This window comes from Neophocaena asiaeorientalis, unplaced genomic scaffold, assembly GCF_003031525.2.
Source record: "Neophocaena asiaeorientalis asiaeorientalis breed wild unplaced genomic scaffold, Neophocaena_asiaeorientalis_V1.1 scaffold92, whole genome shotgun sequence".
In the NCBI taxonomy this organism is placed as follows: domain Eukaryota; kingdom Metazoa; phylum Chordata; class Mammalia; order Artiodactyla; family Phocoenidae; genus Neophocaena; species Neophocaena asiaeorientalis.
In genome coordinates, this window is record NW_020174057.1 from 6,859,314 (window position 1) to 6,874,574 (window position 15,261).

Here is a 15,261-nt window from a genome sequence, read left to right on the forward strand (position 1 = left end):
GGGGGGGCAAAATTGCCTCCAGTTGAGAATCACTGATGTATATAAGAAAGGATTTAGGCAATATTCTTATCAGTATTGAGCCAAATTATTTTTTAAACTTTTATTTATTAAATAAGCGGTACATGTTTTGCTGTTGAAAAATTAGGGGGGGAAATGACAATTCAAAGGAAATCATATTTACTGAAAATCCCACATTTTAGAGATTATCATTTTGATATATATCCTCTGAGATTTCTTAAATGTTTTTGTGTATGTGTCTGTGGTGCTCATGTATATGTATATGTGCACAAGTGGGTAGGTGTGAGGATGTGTAAGTGTGTGTGTCTTTTCATCTGGAAAGGGAGGTGATATCATGTTTAGCAACATGCAGTTAAATTCTTTACTGCTTGGTTTATCCAACTGTCATAGAATACTGGGAATTGGTGCTCTAGACTTGAGTGCGTTAGCAGATGATTAAAAACTTTTTACTTTTAACATTTTTTCCCAAAACTATAAGAAAACTGAAGAAAAATATTTTCAGTGGGAGTAGGTTTTTTTTTTTACTAACGGGATCTGGGCACAAATCTTGGAATTCAGACTGCTTCATTTGTAGGATACAGTGACAGGCCCTTTTTTATATTTGCTTAAGGAGATAACTGGTATTAGATCCAACTGAGAAGATAATCTAGAGTTGTTGGTGTCTTAAGGCCCTTTAAAGAGACTCAAAATCTACCAGAAGGTGTTAATAAACCATATAAAGGTATTTTTGCTCCATGGTAAAAGTTTAGTGTTTGCACTTTTTAAAAAAACACTTATTAGTATATTTCATGTATCTTTTCATCATGTTACATTTAACACTAAGAAGTGGATACTTGGGCTTCCCTGGTGGCGTAGTGGTTGAGAGTCCACCTGCCAATGCAGGGGACACGGGTTCATGCCCCAGTCCGGGAAGATCCCATGTGCCGCGGAGCGGCTGGGCCTGTGGGCCATGGCCGCTGGGCCTGCGCGTCCGGAGCCTGTGCTCCGCAACGGGAGAGGTCACAGCGGCGAGAGGCCCGCGTACCGCAAAAAAAAAAAAAAAAAAAAAAAAGAAGTGGATACTTGCTTAAAAGGAAATCCATTAATTGTAAATCTATAGTCATAGAAATCCAAATTATCAAAATTTCTTACTAGTACTATTTAGTGTGAAAATAAGCACTATAACCCACATAAATCTATAGTCACTGTATACAACTAGTGGTTGTCAAACTCTTTGGTCTCAGAACCCTTTTACACTCTCTAAGTATTGAGAACTCCAAAAGGGTTTTGATTATGTGAGTTATGTCTGTAGGTATTTACTGTATTCTAAATTAAAACGGAGAAATTTAAAAATATTAGTGCATTTAAAAATAATAAATATTTTATAATTACTGTAATTATTAATGAAGTTTGAAATGAAATAATGAATAGTAGTGGTGTTTGTAACGTCATTGTATCTCATTGAGGTCTGGCTTAATTGAAGATAACTGGATTCTCATCTGCTTCTCCATTCATTTTGTTGTATTTAGCACATGTAATGTAGTCTTTGGAAAGTTTCACTATACATTCATGAAATATGAGGCAAAATAGCATCTTAGTGTTATTCTAAAAACAGTTTTGACCTCGAGGATCCCCCTGGAGTTCTTAAACAACACTTTGAGAACCGCTTTTTTATGCTATTAATATATATACACTTGATATACCACCCAAGAATCACGTAGGGGATTTTAGAATGGCATATTTGCCCTGTGGCCCTGTGGTGTAGAGGGCATAGGCTGAATTTAGATGGTGTGTACCTCTCAGGTGAATATATTTACAAGGGAGCGCCTTTAGTAAAAATCGATTTTTATTATTGTATTTACACTTGGACTTTACTGAAAACATTATTAAAATACTTTTTTTTTTTCTCCCATGTATAACTGGTAAACTACAGTCCTTTCCTAACTTTGATTTTGAGATTACTTTTATTTCCCTGCAGCTCCCTTAAAAATTTGTAATGGCCATCAGTAGGAAAAAGATTCAGTTTCTAGAAATACTTTAATACTGTTTATTTCACAATCATTCTAAGTTTATCTGTGTAATATAAAGTAGAACTATATATGAAATGAAATATGCACTAACTTGTTTCACACTCTCTTTTGAAATATTCAGTAGTTTAGTTATAAATACATATGCATGTGAGATTTAAAGCTGAAAATTAAATAATTGTCTCACAATTCCTTTCCCTTAACCTCTGTTGCATTGTCTTTAACCTTTTTTGGTTATTTACCCTATAAAGAAAAGATATGAGCATATGTCTCCAAATGATGCATTTATGAATTATATATATTTAAAGTTATTTATACTGTGAGCATTTTAAAACATATACATAAATAGAAATTAAAGATTAAAAAGGTGAACGTTTAAATTTTTGATTTTTAGTAGCCTTAAAACATCATTATTGGGCTTCCCTGGTGGCGCAGTGGTTGAGAATCTGCCTGCTAATGCAGGGGACACGGGTTCTAGCCCTGGTCTGGGAAGATCCCACATGCTGCGGAGAACTAAGCCCGTGAGCCACGACTACTGAGCCTGCGCGTGTGGAGCCTGTGCCCCTCAACAAGAGAGGCCGCGACAGTGAAAGGCCCGCGCACCGCGATGAAGAGTGGCCCCCGCTTGCCGCAACTAGAGAAAGCCCTTGCACAGAAACGAAGACCCAACACAGCCAAAAATAAATAAATAAATAAATAAATAAATAAATAAATAAAATGAAATAAAAGCATCATTATTAATAGCATGATTAAATATACATTATTATAGTTTGTAATCTTGATTTAGCCTGATTTGGATCTAAGTTTGTTTTCTTTCAGAACTTGGTTTTAATATCTGTCATAGCTGGAAAAAACTCAACATTAGGTAAATCCAAGTGGAAGATTTTAGTGTACTCACTAAATCATGATACTTATTTTCACTTCCATCCACCAGTTATGTAAAAGTTTTTCTTGAAATACGACTGGTAAATTTCATCTTCTGATATGAGTCTGTCATTCACTATTAAAAAGTATTGCTTTTTTTTTTTTTCAATCTGCAGTAAGGGAATCCCCTGCCATCACTTGATTTTAATTTAATATATTTTTAATTGTTTTTTAATTGTATTTTATTTTATTTTTTGGCCATATGGTGCAAGCATGCGGGATCTTAGTTCCCTGACCAGGGATCAGACCCGCACCCCCTACAGTGAAAGTGCAGAGTCTTAACCACTGAACCACCAGGGAAGTCCCAAGTATTGCATTTTTATGTTTTTAACCAGTAAGATCACTGTAGAGCTTTATTTGGAAGATAATATTTTAGCACTGCCTCAAGGTTGGTGAAAGTGGTCAGTATAGTATTTCAACCTTCATCTGTTCTTGAGTTCAGACTTGCTTTATGTAATTCAGAGAGCAAATCTCTGATATTCTGGGCAGAGGGAAAGGTAAGGGGAAGCTGTCTTTACAGCTTCTACTATTTAAAATAATGTAAACTATAGATTCACTTAATTGGTTATTGTATGCAATGATACATAGTTATTTCTTCAGCTTGAAGATAAATAAAATAGAAGTTTTAGTATTTGGATGGCGGGGCCATCACTCTCAGTAGATCATCTAGCCATCTCCTTTGGAGAACATGCTTTATACCCATTGGTGGCTGAATCCTGCTGATCTTCACATGGATATTTTTCATGATTGTTCACATCATGCCCATTTGGTGGGGATGGTGATTGTTCCATTTCACGCAAATTGATTTTTCTCCAGCTTCTGTCTTCTCTCCCTTTATCTGTCCCACATACCTCTCCCTGATTCATCTTTATTCAGCACCCTTGCACCTCAAGTCCTCTCTTTAGTTCATGCTCACTCTTCTGGAATATGCTTTAATCATTTCTAGTGTCATTGGTTTACTCATTATTTTCTTGTGAATAATCCATTTCCTGTTCTGCATTTCCTAAGAGAACCATTGACTTTCAGAGATTTTAGCCCAACGCTCAGTAAGAAAGAACTTTACATAGGAACAAAGAACCTACTCCTTCATGTGAATTTAAAAATAACCAAAGTAAGCTTTCAAAAAACAGTTCACCTTTTACTAAATGCATATCCTTTCTATTTTGTTCTCTTTCATTTTTCAAAATTCTGGTCGTGAGCCACTGAATTGATTTTATTTTCTTCATTTATTTTAAAAACAACTTTATTGGAGTATAATTGCTTTACAGTGGTGTGTTAGTTTCTGCTTTATAACGAATTGAATAAGCTATACATATACATTATCCCCATATCTCCTCCATCTTGCATCTCCCTCCCACCCCCCTAAGTGGTCACAAAGCACCGAGCTGACCTCCCTGTGCTATGTGGCTGCTTCCCACTAGCTATCTGTTTTACATTTGGTAGTGTATATATGTCCATGCCACTCTCTCACTTCGTCCCAGATTACCCTTCCCCCTCCCCGTGTCCTCAAGTCCATTCTCTACGTCTGTGTCTTTATTCCTGTCCTGCACCTAGGTTCATCAGAACCATTTTTTTAGATTCCATATATATGTGTTAGCATACGGTATTTGTTTTTCTCTTTCTGGTTTACTTTACTCTGTATGACAGACTCTAGGTCCATCCACCTCACTACAAATAACTCAATTTTATTTCTTTTTCTGACAGTAATACTTCATATGTGCCACATCTTCTTTATTCATTCATCTGTCAATGGACACTTAGGTTCCTTCCATATCCTGGCTATTGTAAATAGAGCTGCAGTAAACATTGTGGTACATGACTCTTTGGAATTATGGTTTTCTCAGGGTACATGCCCAGTAGTGGGATTGCTGGGTCGTATGGTAGTTCTATTTTTAGTTTTTTAAGGAACCTCCTTACTGTTCTCCATAGTGGCTGTATCAGTTTACATTTCCACCAGCAGTGTAAGAGGGTTCCCCTTTCTCCACACCCTCTCCAGCATTTATTGTTCGTAGATTTTTTGTTGATGGCCATTCTGACTGGTGTGAGGTGATACCTCACTGTAGTTTTTATTTGCATTTCTGTAATGATTACTGATGTTGAGCATCCTTTCATGTGTTTGTTGGCAATCTGTGTATCTTCTTTGGAGAAATGTCTCTTTAGGTCTTCTGCCCATTTTTGGATTGGGTTGTTTATGTTTTTGATACTGAGCTGCATGAGATGCTTATAAACTTGGAGATTAGTCCTTTGTCAGTTGCTTTATTTGCAAATATTTTCTCTGATTCTGAGGGTTGTCTTGTTTATTGTTTCCTTTGCTGTGCAAAAGCTTTTAAGTTTCATTAGATCCCATTTCTTTATTTTTGTTTTTATTTCCATTTCTCTAGGAGGTGGGTCAAAAAGGATCTTACTGTGATTTATGTCAAAGAGTGTTCTGCCTGTGTTTCCCTCTAAGAGTTTCATAGTGTCTGGCCTTACGTTTAGGTCTTTAATCCATTTGGAGTTTATTTTTGAGTATGGTGTTAGGGAATGTTCTAATTTCATTCTTTTACATGTAGCTGCCCAGTTTTCCCAGCACCACTTATTGAAGAGGCTGCCTTTTCTCCATTGTATGTTCTTGCCTCCTTTATCAAAGATAAGGTGACCATATGTGCATGGGTTTATCACTGGGCTTTCTGTCCTGTTCCATTGATCTATATTTCTGTCTTTGTGCCAGTACCATCCTGTCTTGATTACTGTAGCTTTGTAGTATAGTCTGAAGTCAGGGAGGCTGATTCCTCCACCTCCACTTTCTTTCTCAAGATTGCTTTGGCTATTCGGGGTCTTTTGTGTTTCCATACAAATTGTGAAATTTTTTGTTCTAGTTCTGTGAAAAATGCCAGTGGTAATTTGATAGGGATTGCATTGAATCTGTAGATTGTGTTGGGTAGTAGAGTCATTTTCACAATGTTGATTCTCCCAATCCAAGAACATGGTATATCTCTCCATCTGTTTCTATCATCTTTAATTGCTTTCATCAGTATCTTATATTTTTCTGCATACAGGTCTTTTGTCTCCTAAGGTAAGTTTATTCCTAGGTATTTATTCTTTTGGTTGCAGTGGTAAATGGGAGTGTTTCCTTAATTTCTCTTTCAGATTTTTCATCATTAGTGAATAGGAATGCAATAGATTTCTGTGCATTAATTTTGTATCCTGCTACTCTACCAGATTCATTGATTAGCTCTAGTAGTTTTCTGGTAGCATCTTTAGGATTCTCTGTGTATAGTATCAAAGTAAGGGAATCCCCTGCCATCACTTGATTTTAATTTAATATATTTTTAATTGTTTTTTAATTGTATTTTATTTTATTTTTTGGCCATATGGTGCAAGCATGCGGGATCTTAGTTCCCTGACCAGGGATCAGACCCGCACCCCCTACAGTGAAAGTGCAGAGTCTTAACCACTGAACCACCAGGGAAGTCCCAAGTATTGCATTTTTATGTTTTTAACCAGTAAGATCACTGTAGAGCTTTATTTGGAAGATAATATTTTAGCACTGCCTCAAGGTTGGTGAAAGTGGTCAGTATAGTATTTCAACCTTCATCTGTTCTTGAGTTCAGACTTGCTTTATGTAATTCAGAGAGCAAATCTCTGATATTCTGGGCAGAGGGAAAGGTAAGGGGAAGCTGTCTTTACAGCTTCTACTATTTAAAATAATGTAAACTATAGATTCACTTAATTGGTTATTGTATGCAATGATACATAGTTATTTCTTCAGCTTGAAGATAAATAAAATAGAAGTTTTAGTATTTGGATGGCGGGGCCATCACTCTCAGTAGATCATCTAGCCATCTCCTTTGGAGAACATGCTTTATACCCATTGGTGGCTGAATCCTGCTGATCTTCACATGGATATTTTTCATGATTGTTCACATCATGCCCATTTGGTGGGGATGGTGATTGTTCCATTTCACGCAAATTGATTTTTCTCCAGCTTCTGTCTTCTCTCCCTTTATCTGTCCCACATACCTCTCCCTGATTCATCTTTATTCAGCACCCTTGCACCTCAAGTCCTCTCTTTAGTTCATGCTCACTCTTCTGGAATATGCTTTAATCATTTCTAGTGTCATTGGTTTACTCATTATTTTCTTGTGAATAATCCATTTCCTGTTCTGCATTTCCTAAGAGAACCATTGACTTTCAGAGATTTTAGCCCAACGCTCAGTAAGAAAGAACTTTACATAGGAACAAAGAACCTACTCCTTCATGTGAATTTAAAAATAACCAAAGTAAGCTTTCAAAAAACAGTTCACCTTTTACTAAATGCATATCCTTTCTATTTTGTTCTCTTTCATTTTTCAAAATTCTGGTCGTGAGCCACTGAATTGATTTTATTTTCTTCATTTATTTTAAAAACAACTTTATTGGAGTATAATTGCTTTACAGTGGTGTGTTAGTTTCTGCTTTATAACGAATTGAATAAGCTATACATATACATTATCCCCATATCTCCTCCATCTTGCATCTCCCTCCCACCCCCCTAAGTGGTCACAAAGCACCGAGCTGACCTCCCTGTGCTATGTGGCTGCTTCCCACTAGCTATCTGTTTTACATTTGGTAGTGTATATATGTCCATGCCACTCTCTCACTTCGTCCCAGATTACCCTTCCCCCTCCCCGTGTCCTCAAGTCCATTCTCTACGTCTGTGTCTTTATTCCTGTCCTGCACCTAGGTTCATCAGAACCATTTTTTTAGATTCCATATATATGTGTTAGCATACGGTATTTGTTTTTCTCTTTCTGGTTTACTTTACTCTGTATGACAGACTCTAGGTCCATCCACCTCACTACAAATAACTCAATTTTATTTCTTTTTCTGACAGTAATACTTCATATGTGCCACATCTTCTTTATTCATTCATCTGTCAATGGACACTTAGGTTCCTTCCATATCCTGGCTATTGTAAATAGAGCTGCAGTAAACATTGTGGTACATGACTCTTTGGAATTATGGTTTTCTCAGGGTACATGCCCAGTAGTGGGATTGCTGGGTCGTATGGTAGTTCTATTTTTAGTTTTTTAAGGAACCTCCTTACTGTTCTCCATAGTGGCTGTATCAGTTTACATTTCCACCAGCAGTGTAAGAGGGTTCCCCTTTCTCCACACCCTCTCCAGCATTTATTGTTCGTAGATTTTTTGTTGATGGCCATTCTGACTGGTGTGAGGTGATACCTCACTGTAGTTTTTATTTGCATTTCTGTAATGATTACTGATGTTGAGCATCCTTTCATGTGTTTGTTGGCAATCTGTGTATCTTCTTTGGAGAAATGTCTCTTTAGGTCTTCTGCCCATTTTTGGATTGGGTTGTTTATGTTTTTGATACTGAGCTGCATGAGATGCTTATAAACTTGGAGATTAGTCCTTTGTCAGTTGCTTTATTTGCAAATATTTTCTCTGATTCTGAGGGTTGTCTTGTTTATTGTTTCCTTTGCTGTGCAAAAGCTTTTAAGTTTCATTAGATCCCATTTCTTTATTTTTGTTTTTATTTCCATTTCTCTAGGAGGTGGGTCAAAAAGGATCTTACTGTGATTTATGTCAAAGAGTGTTCTGCCTGTGTTTCCCTCTAAGAGTTTCATAGTGTCTGGCCTTACGTTTAGGTCTTTAATCCATTTGGAGTTTATTTTTGAGTATGGTGTTAGGGAATGTTCTAATTTCATTCTTTTACATGTAGCTGCCCAGTTTTCCCAGCACCACTTATTGAAGAGGCTGCCTTTTCTCCATTGTATGTTCTTGCCTCCTTTATCAAAGATAAGGTGACCATATGTGCATGGGTTTATCACTGGGCTTTCTGTCCTGTTCCATTGATCTATATTTCTGTCTTTGTGCCAGTACCATCCTGTCTTGATTACTGTAGCTTTGTAGTATAGTCTGAAGTCAGGGAGGCTGATTCCTCCACCTCCACTTTCTTTCTCAAGATTGCTTTGGCTATTCGGGGTCTTTTGTGTTTCCATACAAATTGTGAAATTTTTTGTTCTAGTTCTGTGAAAAATGCCAGTGGTAATTTGATAGGGATTGCATTGAATCTGTAGATTGTGTTGGGTAGTAGAGTCATTTTCACAATGTTGATTCTCCCAATCCAAGAACATGGTATATCTCTCCATCTGTTTCTATCATCTTTAATTGCTTTCATCAGTATCTTATATTTTTCTGCATACAGGTCTTTTGTCTCCTAAGGTAAGTTTATTCCTAGGTATTTATTCTTTTGGTTGCAGTGGTAAATGGGAGTGTTTCCTTAATTTCTCTTTCAGATTTTTCATCATTAGTGAATAGGAATGCAATAGATTTCTGTGCATTAATTTTGTATCCTGCTACTCTACCAGATTCATTGATTAGCTCTAGTAGTTTTCTGGTAGCATCTTTAGGATTCTCTATGTATAGTATCATGTCATCTGCAAACAGTGACAGCTTTACTTCTTCTTTTCCGATTTGGATTCCTTTTATTTCCTTTTCTTCTCTGATTGCTGTGGCTAAAACTTCCAAAACTATGTTGAATAAGAGTGGTGAGAGTGGGCAACCTTGTCTTGTTCCTGATCTTAGAGGAAATGGTTTCAGTTTTTCACCATTGAGAACAATGTTGGCTGTGGGTTTGTCATATACGGCCTTTATTATTATGCGGTAAGTTCCCTCTGTCCCTACTTTCTGGAGGGTTTTTATCATAAACGGGTGTTGAATTTTGTCGAAAGCTTTTTCTGCATCTATTGAGATGACCATATGGTTTTTCTCCTTTAATTTGTTAATATGGTTTATCACATTGACTGATTTGCGTATATTGAAGAATCCTTGCATTCCTGGGATAAACCCCACTTGATCATGGTGTATGATTCTTTTAATGTGCTGTTGGATTCTGTTTGCTAGTATTTTGTTGAGGATTTTTGCATCTATGTTCATCAGTGATACTGGCCTGTACTTTTCTTTCTTTGTGACATCTTTGTCTGGTTTTGGTATCAGGGTGATGGTGGCCTTGTAGAATGAGATTGGGAGTGTTGCTCCCTCTGCTGTGTTTTGGAAGAGTTTGAGAAATATAGGTGTTAGCTCTTCTCTAAATGTTTGATAGAATTCACCTGTGAAGCCATCTGGTCCTGGGCTTTTGTTTGTTGGAAGATTTTTAACCACAGTGTCAATTTCAGTGCTTGTGATTGGTCTGTTTATATTTTCTGTTTCTTCCTGTTTTTCTTGGAAGGTTGTGCTTTTCTAAGAATTTTTCCATTTCTTCCAGCTTGTCCATTTTATTGGCATATGGTTGCTTGTAATAATCTCCCATGATCCTTTGTATTTCTGCAGTGTCAGTTGTTACTTCTCCTTTTTCATTTCTAATTCTGTTGATTTGAGTCTTCTCCCTTTTTTTCTTGATGAGTCTGGCTAATGGTTTATCAATTATGTTTATCTTCTCAAAGAACCAGCCGTTAGTTTTATTGATCTGTGCTATTTCCTTCATTTCTTTTTCATTTATTTCTGATCTGATCTTTATGATCTTTATGATTTCTGATAACTTGGGGGGGGTTTGTTCTTTTCTCTAATTGCTTTAGGTATAAGGTTATGTTGTTTATTTGAGATGTTTCATGTTTCTTGAGGTAGGATTCTATTGCTATAAACTTACCTCTTTGGACTGCTTTTGTTGCATCCCATAGGTTTTGAGTCATTGTGTTTTCATTGTCATTTGTTTCTAGGTAGTTTTTGATTTTCTCTTTGATTTCTTCAGTGATCTCTTGGTTATTTAGTAGTGTAGTGTTTAGCCTCCATGTGTTCGTTATTTTACAGATTTTTTTCCTGTAATTGATATCTAGTCTCATAGCATTGTGGTTGGAAAAGATACTTGATACGATTTCTATTTTCTTAAATTTACCAAGGCTTGATTTGTGACCCAACATATGATCTATCCTGGAGAATGTCCCATGAGCACTTGAGAAGAAAGTGTATTCTGTTGTTTTTGGATAGAATGTCCTATAAATATCAATTAAGTCTGTCTTGTTTAATGTATCATTTAAAACTTGTGTTTCCTGTTTTAGTTCATTTTGGATGTTCTGTCCATTGGTGGAAGTGGGGTGTTGAAGTCCTCTACTACGATTGTGTTACTGTCAATTTCCCCTTTTATGGCTGTTAGCATTTGCCTTATGTACCGAGATGCTCCTATGTTTGGTGCATAAATATTTACAATTGTTATATCATTCTCTTTGATCCTTTGATCATTATGTAGTGTCCTTCTTTGTCTGTTGTAATCTATTTTGTCTGATATGAGAATTGCTACTCCAGTTTTCTTTTGGTTTCCATTTGCATGGAATATCTTTTTCCATCCCCTCACTTTCAGTCTGTATGTGTCCCTAGGTCTGAAGGGGGTCTCTTGTAGACAGCATATACATGGGTCTTGTTTTTGTATCTAATCAGCCAGTCTGTGTCTTTTGGTGGGAGCATTTAGTCCATTTATGTTTAAGGTAGTTATCGATATGTATGTTCCTACTACCATTTTCTTAATTGTTTTGGGCTTATCATTGTAAGTCTTTTCCTTCTCTTGTGTTTCCTGCCTAGAGAAGTTCCTTTAGCATTTGTTGTAAAGCTGGTTTGGTGGTGCTGAATTCTCTCACCTTTTGCTTGTCTGTAAAGGTTTTAATTTCTCCATCCAATCTGAATGCGATCCTTGCTTGGTAGAGTAATCCTGGTTGTAGGTTTTTCCCTTTCATCCCTTTAAATATGTCCTGCCACTCCCTTCTGGCTTGCAGAGTTTCTGCTGAAAGATCAGCTGTTAACCTTATGGGGATTCGTTTGTATGTTAATTTTTGTTTTTCCTTTGCTGCTTTTAATATGTTTTCTTTGTATTTAATTTTTGATAGTTTGAGTAATATGTGTCTTGGCATGTTTCTCCTTGGATTTATCCTGTATGGGACTCTCGGTGCTTCCTGGACTTGATTGACTATTTCCTTTCCCACATTAGGGAAGTTTTCAACTATAATCTCTTCATATATTTTCTCATTCCCTTTCTTTTTTCTCTTTTTCTTCTGGTATCCCTATAATTCGAATGTTGGTGCGTTCAGTGTTGTCCCAGAGGTCTCTGAGACTGTCCTCAATTCTTTTCATTCTTTTTTATTCTGCTCTGTGGTAGTTATTTCCACTATTTTATCTTCCAGGTCACTTATCCGTTCTTCTGCATCAGTTATTCTGCTATTGATTTCTTCTAGAGAATTTTTAATTTCATTTATTGTGTTGTTCATCATTGTTTGCTCTTTCATTCTTCTATGTCCTTGTTAAACATTTCTTTTATTTTCTCCATTCTGTTTCCAAGATTTTGGATCATCTTTACTATCATTACTCTGAACTCCTTTTCAGGTAGACTGCCTATTTCCTCTTCATTTGTTTGGTATGTTGGATTTTTACCTTGCTCCCTCATCTGCTGTGTGTTTCTCTGTCTTCTCATTTTGCTTAACTTACTGTGTTTGGGGTCTCCTTTTCACAGGCTGCAGGTTCATAGTTCCCGTTGTTTTTGGTGTCTGCCCCCAGTGGCTAAGGTTGGTTCAGTGGGTTGTGTAGGCTTTCTGGTGGAGGGGACTATTGCCTGTTTTGGTGGATGAGGCTGGATCTTGTCTTTCTGGTGGGCAGGACTGCATCCCGTGGTGTGTTTTTGGGTGTCTGTGGCCTTATTATGATTTTAGGCAGCCTCTCTGCTAATGGCTGGGGTTTTGTTCCTGTCTTGCTAGTTGTAGTTGTTTGGCATAGGGTGGCCAGCACTGTAGCTTGCTGGTCGTTGAGTGGAGCTGGGTCTTAGAGTTGAGCTCGAGATCTCTGGGAGAGCTCTTGCCATTTGACATTAGGCAGAGCCGGGAGGTCTCTGGTGCACCAGTGTCCTGAACTTGGCTCTCCCACCACAGAGTCTCAGGCCTGACACCCGGCCGGAGCACCAAGACCCTGTCAGCCACATGGCTCAGAAGAAAAGGGAGAAAGAAAGAAAGAAAAAATAAAAGTTATTAAAATAAAAAAAATTATTAACAGTACAAAAAGAATTAAAAAGTAATAAAGAAAGAAAGAAGAGAGGTACCAAACCAAAAATACAAATCCACCAATGATAACAAGCGCTAAAAACTATCCTTAGGGGCTTCCCTGGTGGCGCAGTGGTTGAGAGTCCGCCTGCCGATGCAGGGGACATCGGACAAATGGTTAAATCAAAGCTATACAGACAAAATCATACAAAGTCCACCTCCTCAATTTTGGGATGATTCGTTGTCTCTTCAGGTATTCCACAGATGTGCAGGGTACGTCAAGTTGATTGTGGAGATTTAATCGACTGCTCCTGAGGCTGCTGGGAGAGATTTCCCTTTCTCTTTGCACAGCTCCTGGGGTTCAGCTTTGGATTTGGCCCTGCCTCTGCGTGTAGGTCGCCCGAGGGCGTCTGTTCCCCGCCCAGACAGGGCAGGTTTAAAGTAGCAGCTGATTAGGGGCTCTGGCTCACTCAGGCTGTGAGGTGGGATGGGTACGGAATGCTGGGTGAGCCTTCGGCAGCAGAGGCCAGCATGACGTTGCAACAGCCTGAGGCACGCGTGCGTTCTCCCGGAGAAGTTGTCCCTGGATCCCGGGACCCTGGCAGTGGCGGGCTGCACAGGCTCCCGGCAGGGGAGGTGTGGATAGTGACCTGTGCTTGCACACAGGCTTCTTGGTGGCGGCAGCAGCAGCCTTAGCGTCTCATGCCCGTCTCTTGGGGGTCCACGCTGATAGCCGCAGCTCGCGCCCGTCTCTGGAGCTCGTTTAGGCGGTGCTCTGAATCTCCTCTCGTCGCGCACCCGGAAACAATGGTCTCTCGCCTCTTGGGCAGGTCCAGGCTTTTTCCCGGACTCCCTCCCGGCTAGCTGTGGCGCATTAGCCCCTTCAGGCTGTGTTCACGCAGCCAACCCCAGTCCTCTCCCTGGGATCTGACCTCTGAAGAAGCACGAGCCTCAGCTCCCAGTCCCTACCCGCCCCGGCCGGTGAGCAGACAAGCCTCTCCGGCTGGTGAGTGCTGGTCGGCACCGATCCTCTGTGCTGGAATCTCTCCGCTTTGACCTCCGCACCCCTGTTGCCGTGCTCTCCTGCGTGGCTCCGAAGCTTTCTCCCTCCGCCCCCCGCCGTCTCCGCCCGCGCAGGGGCTTCCTAGTGTGTGGAAACCTTTCCTCCTTCACAGCTCCCTCCCACTGGTGCAGACCCCGCCCCTATTCTTTTGTCTCTGTTTTTTCTTTTGCCCTACCCCGGTACGTGGGGAGTTTCTTGCGTTTTGGGAAGTCTGAGGTCTTATGCCAGCGTTCAGTAGGTGTTCTGCAGGAGTTAGTTGTTCCACGTGTAGATGTATTTCTGATGTATTTGTGTCGAGGAAGGTGATCTCCATGTCCTGTTCCTCCACCATCTTGAAGGTCTGAATTGATTTTTAGACTCACAAATAGATTGTAGCCCAAGGTTCAAAAAGTACCATCCTTGTTCATTCTTCACCATTACTGGCCCTACAGTTTTGAGGTTTCTTTTGTCCCCACCTCTGTCTTTTTCTAAAGTCTTTTCTGCCATAGAGCCTCTGTGCTGACTTTAATCTCTCTCCGGAATCCTCTTCCCTTAAATCTATATGGCTAATTCACTCATATCATTTGGCTCCTAGCTCAAATGTCATGGACACCTCAGAGGGGTCTTCTCTGTTCACCCAACCACAGTTAGCCCTCTTTTTTCATTTGCTAGCACATCACCGTATTTTATTTTCTTCATGACACTTAACGATATCTGAAATTACTTGGGTTTTATTATCTGATTTTTTCATATCTCATTCACACCTACCAATCTGAGTATAGGTTCCCTGAGGAGAAGGAGCTTATATGTCTTATTCACTGTTACATCCTTAGCTTTGAAAACAGAGTTGGCACCTAAAGTAGGTGCTCAAGTAGTTGAATGAATGAGTAGCACTTTGCTTAAATTTTTATGTTATGAAAGTCAAGCTTTTATCATACTCCAGTGAAACTGATATGGTAAATAAGCATGGTTCATGGGTAAACACATAATACTTAACTTTCCATGTATGACTTGCCTACTATATGTAGTAATAGCATTAACTATCGGTTGAGTGTGAAGGATGTCTCAGCCACTGCTCTACCTTCTTTACAAGTGTCTTCGCATTTAATTCTCTCAACAACTCTGCAGTAAGTGGTGGTCTCCTAATTTGACAGATGAAGAAACTGAGTCTCAAAAATAAGTAACTTGCCTTAGGGTCGAGATTTAATCTTCCCCAGTGTCCTCACTCTTAACAGGTACCCGAGACTGCCTCCCTACCGTAAGATGAGAATCCT

At 38.9% G+C, this 15,261-nt stretch overlaps 1 protein-coding gene across 1 annotated transcript in view; it reads left to right on the plus strand.

Annotated features, from left to right (window-relative positions):
- The window catches only part of ATP2B1 (ATPase plasma membrane Ca2+ transporting 1), a 135,486-nt gene that overhangs the window by 71,688 nt on the left and 48,537 nt on the right, over positions 1 to 15,261 (plus strand). The gene's annotated exons all lie outside the window — the stretch shown is intronic.